Source organism: Episyrphus balteatus, chromosome 1 (genome assembly GCF_945859705.1).
Source record: "Episyrphus balteatus chromosome 1, idEpiBalt1.1, whole genome shotgun sequence".
Classification (NCBI taxonomy): Eukaryota; Metazoa; Arthropoda; class Insecta; order Diptera; family Syrphidae; genus Episyrphus; species Episyrphus balteatus.
Genome location: NC_079134.1, coordinates 173,018,851 through 173,034,377, shown reverse-complemented (window position 1 = coordinate 173,034,377; position 15,527 = coordinate 173,018,851). Strand labels below are relative to the sequence as shown.

The 15,527-nt window shown below is 30.7% G+C and overlaps 1 protein-coding gene across 15 annotated transcripts in view; it reads left to right on the top strand.

The window, feature by feature from the left end:
- Positions 1-774: 774 nt before the first annotated feature.
- Positions 775-15,527, top strand: part of LOC129907765 (myocyte-specific enhancer factor 2) — a 173,928-nt gene continuing 159,175 nt past the window's right edge. For 4 of the 15 annotated variants that reach the window (XM_055984123.1, XM_055984133.1, XM_055984125.1 and 1 more), the window contains exon 1: positions 780-2,085. The gene's annotated coding sequence lies outside the window, so the exon portion shown is untranslated. Of the gene's footprint in view, positions 2,086-15,527 lie in introns of all 15 variants that reach the window. The other 11 variants (XM_055984129.1, XM_055984122.1, XM_055984130.1 and 8 more) reach the window with 8 other exon arrangements.

Sequence of the window (15,527 nt, the reverse complement as noted above, 5' to 3'; positions counted from 1 at the left end):
TCCTCCAACGTTAACACAAATAAATGGGTCTTAATTTTTTTTTTATTTTAGTTTCTTTGAAATTAATGTTACTTAGTCACCCTGTCCCAAGAAAGTTCTTGCATTCCAACACATGCACTCAAAAGATATCCATTACAAAAAAAAAAAACGAAAAAAATACGTATTCGCCACAGTGGCCCACATGTTAAAGGACTTTTGCCAAGTGCATGTTGGTATATAAGTCTTTACAGCTGGCTATTAACCGAAATTTGAGTGTTAAAAAGCTTTACATCAATCCTCTCTCTTAGTAAAACTCCACAACAAGTTGTTTTGCAAAAGCAAGATAGACAACAAAAAAAAAAAAAGCTCAGCCCCAAACTCTCCAAATCAAACTAACACCACCAAACTAAGTCACCCGCTAACCACACACAATAATTTTCTTATTCTACTGTCTGCTTTTTACTGTCTTTACTAGTTACCTATATTGGCACTTTTGAAGTTTCGCTTTCAATGTGTGTGACGCGAAATAAGAAACCGCCATCCACATCCATCTATATAAAAACTGCCCCCACATACATACATTCTATACTATCGCGTAAAATTAATGTATAGAATATGTGTAGAAAGATACAAAGATAGGTGGTGATTGTGGGTATAGAGAGAGATACATCCGTATCTATTGCCCACTGCTTTGGAGCAGTATGTGGGGAATCAGCAACCAAAGAGGAAACAATAAAAAAAAAAAAAACACACAACCATATAAAAAAGTGGAAAGAAAAAGGCCAAAAAGCTGATCAAAATCCAACTAAACCCTATGGGGAAGAGTGAGAAAGCGAAAAATGTGTGACATGAAGGCCATGGTACAAGTTATGTCGCTTTCGTCGTCGTCTCAGTCGCCAAAGTCGTCGTTGTTATTTTTCAACAATTCGCAGTCCGGAAAATATCGTTTTTAGAGATAATCGATAAAATAGAATTATAATTGAACTTTTCAATAAAAAAAATTAGGCAAAAAAAGATAAACAAATTCTTTTTCAAATAAAAAAAAAAAACAAAGAAAGAAAGATTAAAAACAAAACAATCTTTAACTTTTTCAATTAATCCGTAAGATATTTAACTTCAACCGAATTTTGTGTGCTTTTGACAGTGACGTTTTTTCTCATATTTTTCCAAACCATATGCAAAAGTGTGCTTGAAGTTTATAGTAACTCTCCTTCCCCTCTCTTCTCTTTTTCACTCTCTTCCTCATCTCTTCTCTTTGCCCTTTAAATCTGATACTTTTCTATCGAATTTTCCTGTCAGTTTTCAATGCGAAGTTGTTGTTTTCCTCGAATATCCTGCAAAACACACAACAACAACAAAAAAGTTTGGTGAAAATCTTTTAAGAAAAAGGAAAGAGTGATAAAGGTGCGACGACATGACAGTGAAAAAAAGTTTCAAAGTGCATTATTTCTGAACCCGACCCTGAGATAAATCGAAATTTTACTTGCATTTTCGTTTATCAAATGAAACATCCCTTAAACCTTTTTCCCTCTTTATCCAAATTTGTATAAATCCAAATAACTTTAGAGGATACGAAGTGATTTTTTAATTCTTTATTTACCTAATTTATCGATTTTTGAAAACACAGTCTTTAACAAGTGGTTTTGAAAAAAATAAAAAAAAAAATTAAAACATAAATCAAAAGATTAGCCCCTCTCAGAGAAGAGGACAACACTATAAATATATGTGAATTGCATGATTGTGTGTGGCTTCGTTGACAAAAGCAACAACAACAACAAAAGAGAAAAAAAAGTTTAATAAAAATCCGAAAGATCGTTTCGCTGACAAAAAAAGTCTCTCCTCATTAAGAGATCGCGAATTATAAGAAATAAAAAAAAATCCGAAGGATATTATCGGATTCCTGCGTTACATTTTTACAGATACATAATATACAAAAAAAAAACTGCGAAACGCGAAATAAAAAAAAAACCGCATACCACAAAAGATAACACAAGTCAAGTAACAACAACCACCAGCAACAACAACAACTTGCTGCTTCAGGCATCAGAATCTACTACACGAGACAACCCAAAAAACAACAACAACAAATTAATGCAAATAAATCAGGTTTGTATAGATATTCACGTACATTAAAAAAAAAATATTACTATTATCTCGTAGATATTTTGTGCTTTTCTGTAATGATGCATGTTTTATTGAGATTTTGTTGTTGTTTTTTTTTTCTTAATCTTTTGCGGTTTAAGTCGGTGAGTATTGTGTGCGTTTTTTTTTTTTTTTTTGTTTGTCAGGAGGAGGAGGAGAATGATGGGAGGCTAAGGAGGGTAATTGCGACAGTCATGGGGTTGCATTTTTAAGAGAAAGAAAATATGATAATCTAACAAAATTAAGCATGATGGCATGGCAGCAGCGCCATGGTTGCAAGTAGGGGGGACAACGGACAGAGTGCTGCACAATTTAGAAGGGAAGTAAAAAAAAATAGTAGGTAGCTAATTGTTTGATTTTTGCGACGAAAAAGTAATCAAAATTTTACGATGTTGCCAGATAAGCGGTTTTGATTTACATTTATGTATGTTTTGGGATTCCGAACCTGCAGAAAGTTTTGAGCTATTTTTGAAGGGTGATAAAATGAAGAAGACAAGAAAATTCAAAATGAATGTTTGTAGCTGCAAAATTCAAAAATCCGCAAATCGATTGATTTGAAATTTTTACACAAAGTTGCAGTTTTGAATAATTTTTTGGATATTTTTCATTCAATGTTTTAGTCGAACCAAAACAACAATATGTATATGTACAATGATAGTTTATGATACCCAAAAAGTTCTAAATTTCAGACGTATTTTTCTCGAATAGGTATTGGGATTCGTCATTTAGACCACTCTAATTAAGTTGTTTTATATTTTTTCAAAATTTTTGAAATGCTACGTACGATTCTTAGTTAAGGAAAGGATTAACATCGGTTTTTGCCATAGCTGAGAAGTTAAAAAATAAAAAAAATGATATGAATGTATGGCAGATATCGTATGATTCCTTATCTAAATTATTATTGTTTCAAAACTTGCACTTAAGTCCTGCATCCTCACTTTGCATCACCATTAAAACCATTTGAAAGTTCAGCAAAGGTTTGTTCATTTAATTAATTGCTAAAGAAAAAAACAATTACCATTAAACCTTTAAAATGTTTCAATAAAAAAATGTTACGCATACGCCCTAGTGATCCCATATTTATGGCATTCAAAAGTGTATCACTGACTTTGTTTTAGACACTATACCTACATATATCGCAAAAGGAAAAAAGGACTGTAGTTTTAATCCATATAATTGTAGAACAAGTCACACCATGAAAAGACTATTTAACAAAGGGACCATTTCTCTAGTAGAATTAGTTAAAAAAAAAAAAAAAATAACCACCAAATCTGAAAATGAATTTGTTCCTATCGACGAACCTTGTGATGAAAATACTTAAAGCAACTCACTAAAACTGTTGTAAAAAACCTGCCTGACCATTCTCCGGAATTATTGATATTTTGTTGTTTTTAAGGTAGGTACCTGTCAAAAGATGTGAAATTCCGCACTATGTGTAATAGGTCCGTTCCACGCTCAGTTTGAAACTGCCGAATTTAGTAATATTTGGTTATTTTTGGTCAGAGTCTGTTCCCAACTTCAAAAATTGTGTAGAAGAGAGCGCTCACGAGAGAGAAAAAAATTTCCCCACCCTGACAAATTTAGCCCAAAGAATTTCTTCCGGCAGAATTTCTTACGTCAAATGAAAAGTTGACGTATGTCAAACAAATAAATAAAGAAGAAAACAAATCAAATTGAATCGCGTTTACATGTTTTTTGCATTAAAAAAGTGTTAATGTTTATCGAATTAAGCATAAAATATGAAATTGTGCTGTGTAATGGTGTTTAACTTGTTCCAGGCTTTTTGGCAGTCTTTCGTAGTTTTATTTTCTACTGAGAGAATTCTCTCCCAACTCTCATTAATTTGAAAGACTTCCTAATTTAGTGCACAAAAAGTCTTCACATTTAGGTTGAAAATACATATATTTAGAACAGCGCTGCAGCGTTGTATGTGACAAATTTTGTCGGTCAATGTTAAAGGTGACCACCTATAGAAAAAACGTATGCATAATAACATCTTTAAGTAGACCAAAGTTTCTCAAATAATGTATGTAGGAACCTATATGTTATTAACGAATTAACAAATTTTTTAAACTCCTATCGCAGAAAAACAAAGTTCTAATCGAAAATTTTGAAAAGGCCTGAGTTATACATACGCTTATCTTATATCGAATCTGCCTATATCGATTTGAGAAGATTTTAATTTACACTAAGAACTTCTTTGCTTGTCGGACTTAAAACATTGAATTTTTAAAATTTTAATAATGAATTTTATAAAAAACAATATTTTACTCTCCGACCAACTAAAATTGAAGTCAAATTAATTAATTCCAGATTTGATAATTTTTTTCTTCTAAACTACTCGTAATAAAAATTTATATATGTGAGCCATTTCCTTTTGACCATACATTAGTTTTTGAGCTATAATATTCAAGCTAATGCAAAGCCAAATTGAGGAACGTTTTTTTTTCAAAACTTAACAAACGCTATACTCAATACTTATTTAAGTTAATATTAATATAAGTTCATTGCAATGTATATATTTCTTTAATAAATAAACTTTTTAATACTAATTTATCTATTTATTTATTTAAAAGAAAAATCAACGTTTTTGCAAAACTCAACAAAAACCTGTATTTGTTGCGTTTTGAAAAAAAAAACGCGGTGTTTTCGTGTTCAAAATACGGACGAATCTTTCCAAATATTGAAATAGCAATTAAGCCTGTCGATTAGCTATACAAGAAAGAACAACTCCTAATTTCTACTTTTTGAAAATTCGGATTTGTATTCAAATGGGAAAGAAAATACCTTCTCCTGAAAAATTTTAAAAAAGCACTTGTTGAGTTTTGAAATAACGCTCCTCAATTATTGTAAAAAAAATTGACAAAATTAAAAAAAAATTTAATGCATTTGAATGTGCATTTGTCAATGCAGACATTTTTTTATTTGCAATAACATTTTTTAAATGCAAAATATTGATCAGAAGATCTTGGCTTATATTTGAATAAACAAGAATAAAAGAAAACAAAATTGAGAAGCAAAATAGAATAAAGTTCAGAAGCCATACCAAATTGTAAATATTTCTAATCGTAGTATAATTTTAACTGTTAAGCATATCGAATGATCACTTTTTCAGGGTTTAACCAAATTTTGGATGACTTTTTCACTAACTTTGACTTGAACGGGTCAAACAAACCTTAGATTCCGCGCTTCGAAGTAGATAATCCTAGGTTAAGCCAAAATTTGTTGCTCGTTATCTTCAAACATTTCACAACTTCATTAAGAAAGAACTCGTGTAGACATTTACTTTTTAAAAAATAGAAAATTTCCCTAAAAATATATGAAATTAGTTCATACAGTATTGAAATAAAGTCTCATTTTTACATTTTTATTTCATATATAGGTATTTTTGAGAAAGTTATATAACATTTTATATCTATTTTAACTACATTTTATGACTTAAATCTTTGTGTTTTTCTTATTTTGTTCTTGCACAAGCACTCAATATTTTTGTTTCGAAGAAGAAATTCTTGCAAAATAGGCAAACCCTAACCTCTTTTCAAACTTTTAAGTGATTGCTGAACGATTCTTCGATTTTCGTATACGTAGTAAAGCAAAATTTTCGGCTTGCTTATAAAGTAAAATTTTAAAATTTTATTTTTATCCTAAAAAAATGGATTAGAAACTTTCGTTTGCTCATTCTTAAAAATTAGAACGGATTCTTCATTCTAAAATCTGTGATGTAATAGCTGATCTGTTTAGAATTTATTAAGTTAATAATGTTCAGCAAAAATTCAGTAAATTTAAATGAAAGTAGATTTTTTTTTTTTCAATGTAATTTCTCAGGTCAAAAAAGGTAAGCCGGTTGCATTAGCATTCATCGATGACTAGGTATAGATTGTATTTAAAAATCAAATCCATTACTAATAAATATTGCACTTTTGTACCTTTATTTCATTTGAAAAGCAAATACCTTATTTTACCTTTAAACGCATTTGCATAATTTGCCGGCTTTTGAGGTTGAACTGAATACAATTCTTTTTTTTTTTTTTTGTTCAACTATTTAATTTATTATAAGTACGTATTCAGCGTAGCGTCGGTGTGTACCGAATTCATTGTATGGAAAGAAAAAAAAAAAAATACACAAATATTATAACGCTTAAAGGGGGCCTTAGAATATCTTATAAAGTGAAAAAAGTAATAAAATTGAATTAATAGATGGAAAGAAAGAAGGAAATACGGGCTTGAATTAGAGCAAGAGGGTAGACTGACATAGTATTTTTTTTAAGTTAACATTTTAACATACACTGTGGCTTATACTTAATTCAGTGCATTTTATAACTAATTTTTATTTTATCAAAAAATTGATCCAAATGATTTAGTTTTTTGATTTTTAGTTATAAGGGAGTTATGAAGTACATTCCTTCAAGTGATGATACTTTTAGCTTATTTTTTACTTTATAACAATCAGATTTAAAAAGATATAAAAGTTAATTAAACTCAACTACTCAATATTCTCATAGCGTCTCTTTAGACCCTATTATATGAATGAGTTTAACTTTGCTAAAACTTCCTATTGACTAACCTCATTTCTATGAAGAAACCTTTTATTTTCAAGATGATAAACTCGTACCTGCCAGGAAATATTTTATTTTTTATTCCAACTCAGAAAACGCACCTTGCTTTATAATAAAATAAAAAAAAAAAATCCAAAACAAAAAAACAAAAAAAAAAAATAAACACCCCAAAAAGGTGTGCTTGACTTAAGCTACAATCTATAAGATAACCTGACAAATAAACACGTCGGACAGCATTAATTAATCAATTGCAAAAATGTGTGATGAGAATTCGATATAAGAATTTTTGTTTCATGTTGAAACAAAAAAAAAAAAATGTTTTCCTGGGCGCCAGTGTTTTGTGGAGTTAATCAAGCGAAAAATTTGAATTTCAATTTTGTTTTGTTTCATGTGTTCATTTTCATTTAACAGAATGCGCGATTCTTCTCTCGATGATGTTGTTGATGATGATCTGAAATGTTTGGATTGGAGTGTGCGAGACTCGGGACTTTGGGACACAAGCTTAAACCAGTTGTGTCAGACGGCGACGAGTATTGTTATTCGCGTGGATTTCAGACCTTCTTAATAATGCATGAGAGCATGTTTACCACCCCAATATAGTGTATAGTTGTTCTATTTCACACAAAAAAAAATAATAAAAGAAAATTAGACAGTGGAACAACTAATCACTTTATTTGTTTAGCAAAAGAATAATTTTCCTTTAAAAAAAAATGTTACACATACGCCACAGTGACCTGAAACTCAAAGTTTTATAATATGTACAAAATTAGCTCCTGCAAATTTTTTTATATTTTTTGTAGTAGACGCTCTCAGTTTTTTTTTAATGTAATGGTGTAACTAAAGTAAATTACTTTTAACTTTTGAGACATTTTCCATAAAAGTAATTAGAATTTATTTTCACTTTTTTTTCTTTGAAAGGAGTTTCAAAAAAAAAAAAAACTCTAAAAATAAATTTTATTTATGAATCTATTATATCGAAAGGGGGTATATATATATAAAGTTGCGTATTGACTAGAAAATTCTTCTGATGTACTTACTTTTTAAATTTTGGGCCTCTACAGACGATTATACATATAAAAACCCTTTCTGTCTTTAAGAGACCCCAAAAATGTATACCTAGACCAGGGTCGAAATTTTTGAAACCAAAAAAAAAAAAAAAATAACAGTAGGATGAAACCCATTGGAAAAGGAGGTGAATATGATAAAAATGAAAGGAAAAATAAATTCGGGAAGTTTGTGGGATGAGTTTTTAATGGTAAAAAATGGCATATTTCATTTACCGGAAAAACTACAAGTTCTATGGAAAAATGCTGTTAAGCAAAATTGTAGGTAATAAAAAGATCAACAACTTTTGAATTAACAATTTTTTCACATAACCTCAAAATTTATGTGAAAAATTCAAATAACCAGGTTTTTGAATTTTTATTTTTATCTTTTTCAAAAATTTTTTTTCACGAAATTTAGTGAAAACTTACCTTATATTTTACTATAATTTATTTGATTAAAAATATTTATTTTGTCATCTTATTTTGATTAAATATCAAAAACACACCCTAATTTTTAATCGAGAATTCACGTGTCAAAATATCAGCTTTTTTCAAAGTCGGTGGGCATTTTGTTCGTTATCTATACTTTCTGATGGTAGTAAAAAAAATTTGCATTACTATACTATGGTCAATGTTCTCGGAAAATGCAAAAAATTAAAAAAGCTTGAATTCGAACATTTTTTTATCATTTTGTATAATTTAGGAGTATTTATTAAGATTTACACTTTAATTACCCAAAAACCGTAAGATTTATCACACAGTGAGCCTGAACAAGTTTAAGGTTGACCTAAAATGACGACAAAAACTAAAGATGAGGCTTTGTTCCTGAAGGCCTCAGCAATAATAATCCGTTCTTATCAAAATCGGATTAGCTTCCTTTTTCGAGATACCCCCCGTAAACGTGTTTTTTTCGAAAATAATTCATAATCAACGCTAGGCTCGAGTACGATAACTTAGGCGCCGAGAATTGAAAACGGTTTTTAGTAGAGGTGTTTAATACAATCATTTTTTGTTATGGGAGGGAGGGTCTATGTCCCCCCCTTTAGGCGGGAGGGGCAATTTTCTAAAAAATCATACAAAAAATTATTAAAAAACAATGGCAACACTTACAGTTATCAATAATACCTTTTTCAAAAGCTAGAATTGTACACTTAATTATAGTTTTTAAATCAAATTATTTTAATTTGTTGTTTTCGAAATAATCGATTTCAAAGTCAACAATTGTGAAAAAAAAGTTTAAAAAAAAACATTGAAAATTATTTTTGTCAAGACTTTGGATTTCATTACGGGATTAATTGATAATGTAAAGTACCTCAATAAATTCCTTATCAAATACTGAAAACCATATGTTTCTATGCCTTCTAGTTTTTGAGAAAATTGAAAAATAGGAAAACTACTTTTCTTATCAGGCTCACTAATGAGCGTTCTGGTACCACACTGGTACCAAGAAATTTTATTTTTAAGATCCAATTTTTAATGGAAATAAAACCCATTCGTGGAACCGAGGTAGATTAAGCACAGTACTTTTTAATTTTTGATTTTTGATAGTGGCAAAGCAAAATAGCCAAGAAAATAAAAATCTTATAAAGAAAGTAGTTTTCCTATTTTTCAATTTTCTCAAAAACTAGAAGGCATAGAAACATATGGTTTTCAGTATTTGATAAGGAATTTATTGAGGTACTTTACATTATCAATTAATCCCGTAATGAAATCCAAAGTCTTGACAAAAATAGTTTTCAATGTTTTTTTTTAAACTTTTTTTTCACAATTGTTGACTTTGAAATCGATTATTTCGGAAACAACTAATTAAAATAATTTGATTTAAAAACTATAATTAAGTGTACAATTCTAGCTTTTGAAAAAGGTATCATTGATAACTGTAAGTGTTGCCATTGTTTTTTAATAATTTTTTGTATGATTTTTTAGAAAATTGCCCCTCCCGCCTAAAGGGGGGACATAGACCCTCCCTCCCATAACAAAAAATGATTGTATTAAACACCTCTACTAAAAACCGTTTTCAATTCTCGGCGCCTAAGTTATCGTACTCGAGCCTAGCGTTGATTATGAATTATTTTCGAAAAAAACACGTTTAGGGGGTATCTCGAAAAAGGAAGCTAATCCGATTTTGGTAAGAACGGATTATTATTGCTGAGGCCTTCAGGAACAAAGCCTCATCTTTAGTTTTTGTCGTCATTTTAGGTCAACCTTAAACTTGTTCAGGCTCACTGTGATCAGTGTAACATGAAATCTTACGATTTTTGAGTATGTTTTAGTTGGTCAGATTTCTAAGCAAGATGGAAATTGAGTAGTTGATTGTTTCCTTTTCGTATGTTAGAAAGGCGATAGATTTGATGGAAAATGTGGACCAACGATTTATTGAATTTAACATTGTTTTTTTTTCTTGCAGAAAAAATTGCTCATTCACTCAAAAATTTATGATTTTTTGTAGTTGGCAATGATTTTTGGGAACCCTTTGTTAAGACGAAAATATAGCGATTCGTTACTCCAAAAATTTCTGAAAGAAACTCGATCGTTTCGTAGTATTCGATTGTGAGTGAGTACTTCCCATGAGTGCCGTGAAATAATGAAGAGCGAAATATCAAGAAATTTTACGTTATTTCACTTAATTGAGAAATAAGGCCGAATGTTAGAAAAGTAAAAACATAAATCAGGGACATAACGTCCAGGAAAATAACACTTATTAATTAATTTAATTTCAAAGGGATAAAAACACCCAAAATCATTATGGAATGGATCATTAGTCCCAAATACAATTTGAATGTCCCTCCATATGTAGAGCCACAAGATCCAAATAAAAATGTTGGATCTTATGATTCTCCTAATATTCATTAACTCGGATGAATTACAAGAAGTTATACAAATAATACAGCTGTCTGCATCGAATTTCCCATCCAAAAGGTAGACAACATCTCATGCAACTTTATATTTTTTTTGAATTTGATAACATACCTAAACTTTTACAGTTCTTCCTCGGACGATTTTTATTTCTAAAACTAGAACTTAAAAGTCAAAAATCGGGATTGTTTCACTTTCGTAAAGTGAAATAAGGTTGAAAGCTTACTTACAACAACAGTCAAACCCGCTTAAGTGAAATGGCAAAATGTCACAATTTCTCTTTCACTTAAGCGGGTTTTTCTCTTAAGTGGGTTTCTTAAGCGGGTTTTACTGTATATTTTTCTATTTAAAGTTTAGTTTTTTCTGACAACTTTTCTTAGAAAAAATAACGATTTTGTTTTTCAATTTTGTTTAAAGCGTGTAAGAATCCTTAAGACCAAATATCATTTCCCATAATTGCCATACTCCTGATGTAGTCTCAATAACCTGAAATTCTAAGATCAGATCGGAAATAAAAATAAAATGCTACCATAAATATTAAGAAATTATTGGTTTTCTTGTAGTAAAATAAAGTTACCAAAATTATGTCTATGAACAATCTCATTTTATACCACTGTATATATCACATAAGAACAAGTACCTCCATTACAGTTCTGTTTGTTTTAAATTTAATCACTGTCTTTTGTGTGTCGCTTCAAAAATAAAAAAAAATTACACATTCATTATTCTTGTTGTTGTTGTGATTATAGTTGCCCTAGGCCCCCAGTCAGAGCGTAAATAAACCATCTTCGTTTAAAGCGACCCATGTCGATCTTTTTCCGCCAAAATGTTAAACATACGCCATACATTTTAATTAACGGTCACGAGAGTATAGTTTATTTAACATATCTACATTTATTGAAGCTAAAAAAGGAGAGAGAAATAGACTAGGTAAAACTCGTGCTTGTTTTTTTTTTTTAAACTAGACTTTTCATGATAAACAAACTTGTTAAGGTTTTTCTTGTAACGATAAATTTTTATGTTTTCAAATAAAAAAAAAATACCTATACAAATTAACGATCAAAATGCACAACTTGGTAATCATAATAATCTTATGACTTGAAGTTTGGTTTTCTTGTTGAATATGAAACCATCTGTTCAAATGATTGAATTTGTAACGAATTTGATACACGCACTCACACTGTGATGTACGGAAAGCTTTTTTTATGTTATTGTTACATTACTTACGTATACTTTAGCAAAATATACACTCACATTTTTGTTCTGTCATTCAATGAAAACACCTACTTTTGTTCATTAACTTTAAGTGCATTGCTGTTTTCTCTTTCTCCAATTTTATATTGATAACAAGTTTTTGCTACAAACAAAAGCACAAGGCATTGCCAGCATGAACAAATATTGCTCTGTGTTAAAAATTCAAACTGAATTTTTGAGTTAAAATAATTTTCATACAACACATCTGTTTAGATAGAACTTTTAAGTTGTTGGTTTTGTTGGAACTATCCAACGTTGAGAATAAGTTAAGATGAGCAAATCTTTGTGAGATTATAGGTATTACGAATTGAATTGAGAGGAATTAGAAATGCAGAAAAATTGCAATTTTAAAATTTTTGTAGTTGAGAGTAGCCCATTGGCGATAGACCAGGGGTTTATTTGACGGAGGTCTTCATTGTTGGGTGAAAAAGTTCACAAAGTTTATTGAAATGCCTTAATAGATAAAGTTTGAGAATATTAATGTGGACTGAGGAGATGTGAAAAGCAAGACGGCAGATCATTGATGAACGCAAAAGAGTATAGGTCCGGGACAGATCCTTATGGGACGCCTATCCATAACAGGTTTAAAAAGTAAATATCTACCATCAGAAAATATAATTTTTGTGATCTACCTGACAGACAATATTAACTACCTAAGATTTTGCATGCCTGTTCACCAAATTCAGTTTAATATCATAAAGAGGAGTAGAGGCACCAAAGAAAAACTTATTGAGTTCATCAGGGTCAAAAGAGCATTGAGTAATAGTAGGGACGCACTGATTATAGCAAAACACATTTTAGAAATAGTTGACCTTGTCATCGACGTTCGCATATGCGGCAATTGAGCAAGGGAGCTGAGACTGTTTTTGTTTCATTAACTTTTAGAGGATTGCGTTACCCACCATAAGGAGGTTTCTATGCCTCCGCGTGTGCCGGACTTTCCAAGGGATTTCAAACTCAGAATTTAATTGCTTATAGACGTTCGAACTTGTTTAACAACTTCTAATAAGTTGTTTAAATACTTTTACAAAAACTTAATCGAAAATAGCTTGTTTTTCGGATAAGCTTGGTTAATGAATTTATAGAAGCTTTACAGAAATTACCAAGTTTTGTATTTGATTTTTAGTTTTAATATTGAATAATCAAGTTTTTTTGGTTTTGACATTGAATAATTTGGCTCGGACATTTTTTGTTTTTGAAATTTTGCTATTTGAATTGATAAAGTTTTTGATTTCATTAATGAATATACTAGGATGGCCGAGTGGGTAGAGTGGTGGACTACCGCCAAGCAGATACGAAGCTCGATTCCTACCTAAAAAAAAAGGTATATAATGATTTTCAGATTAAAAGGTAAAATTCAGGATAAAAAATCAAATCAAAACCAATTGAAAAAGCAATTTTGTTTAGTATTTTTGTCTCGATAATTTCGATAAGACTTGTATTAAAGAGCTATACTATCTGTAAAATCTAAAAGCTTCGGTAGGGTTTCGGTAAAGCTTCGTTTAAGCTTCTTATATTAATCCAGTCAAATAAGGATTTAACCTCGGAATGAATGTTAAATTTTTTTTTGCTCAATATCTTCCTTTTGCCATTCTATAACATAACTCAAAAGTCTAGAAAAATCTCAAGTCCGCTTGTCGCGATTTCAAGGTCAAATCGCGAAATGGAGATTTTCAAAATTAGCAAAAATAGGCTATGGTATTATATACACATATGATACATGATTTCAAGGTATTTTTTAATGCTGATTCCAAAAAATCTAAAATCAAGGCAATCTGACGGGTTTTTCGGCAGTAAGTTTGCAACTGTTATAATAATATGAGTTGACAGATGAAAAACAGGTATAACTTTTTCCAGAGACGTCAGATTGTCTTGATTTTAGATTTTTTGGAATCAGCATTAAATATATATACCTTGAAATCATGTATCATATGTGTATATAATACCATAGCCTATTTTTGCTAATTTTAAAAATCTCCATTTCGCGATTTGACCTTGAAATCGCGACAAGCGGACATGAGATTTTTCTAGACTTTTGAGATATGTTATAGAATGGTAAAAGGAAGATATTGAGCAAAAAAATTTCTACTAACATTCACTCCGAGATTTACCCCTTTTTTCTCCTTATTTTACTGTATTATATACCTTATAAGTACATTGTTATAAAGGGTCTAACTTCTATAACGTTCTCCTTTTTCCATGCCCAACAAATTACTAAAGTTTGACAGAAGCTGAAAAGAGATTCGGTAATACCTTTATGGAAGCTGGAATGGTAGTTGGGCAGTGATGCAGTGGTTTCTAGATTTAAATTAAGGTTGCCTCATTTCTTTGCAAAAATAAGGTTTCATGAACCTGATCTTTAACGAAAAATTTACAAAACTCCCTAAACGTCATTCTTGAACCTTTTGAAGAACTTTACACAGAACTTAAGTTCAGGTTACACTTGAACATAGACCTCTTTTAATTAAGAAACCTCATTACAAGAACAAATTTATTTGTTATGTCCTTAACTTTGACTTCTGTCTCTCAAAATAGAAAAAAAAAGACAAGAACAAATAACACTCTCTACCGAAAAATAAACAACGTCATCCAAAAAAACTGGTGAAAAGCTTCCAACAGGAAGAAGACAAACAACTCCAAAAAAATAAAAAAAAAATCAAGTCTTCTTTAGCTTTCTGGTATTTACGTCACATCTTCACCAACATTATTTTAATCTTTCCCCACGCATATTCTTTTTTTATCACAATCTTTTTTGCCTCTCATACTCTCCAAACTATTACCCACTAAAAGCTTTTATCATCGAAAACTAAGCTTTATCATTTTTGAGCCCACCACCTCACCCCCAATAGATGGGGTCATATAACACCAATACAATCTTACAAAACCTATACATTCATCGAATTCAAAAACAACTTGTTGCTCTCGCCCTCTGGCACATTAAGTGTCAAAAACAGAACAAAAAAAAAAAAAAACAACAAAAGAGTAGATCAGACATATAGAAGAAAAATCGAAACACAAGACAGAGAAGGGGCGAAAATTAAATGAAAAGGCAGCAGAGAGCTTCTATGAAAATCCAGCTATTCCATGTATCGCTTATTCTTTACGTTTATCAAGGTCGCTACGAGTTGTTTTGTTATGTACTGTTTGCTATGCCCTCTCCTCTCCAACTCCCACTCCCTTCTTTGTTCTATACCTTTTGGAATTCCTAAAAGTGCTGTTGTGTGTACAAGAGTATTCTGTGTGTGTGTGTGTGTTTCATTTCGATTTCTTTTTATTGCTTTTCTTTCATTTTTGAGCTTGCTTCTCCCCGGTACAAAAATGGTTGGGTGTTAGTTCCTAGATAACATAAAGACTGTTTAACTGGTCAGTTGACTTTAAAGATACGAAATAAAAAAAGGACGAAAAGAATAAAAAAAAGTTATAAAGAAGAAAAAAGCTACTGAGTGAGAATTGTATGAGGAGACGCTTTTGAGTCGCTAGTTGATAGTTTAGTTGATGATAACCCCCCGTGCGACACAGCATGTCTCTGTGGGACCTTCCATCTCTGTCATACATCCATACTTTGAAAATATCTTGGCTTCAAGTTCTACTGCGTTGATAATCATTCTCTCGCAAGATATGTTTACAATAATTATTATTGCTTTTTGAGATGTCATTAGGGGTTTGCCTTTAGAATGGTTGAGGTTATCAGGGG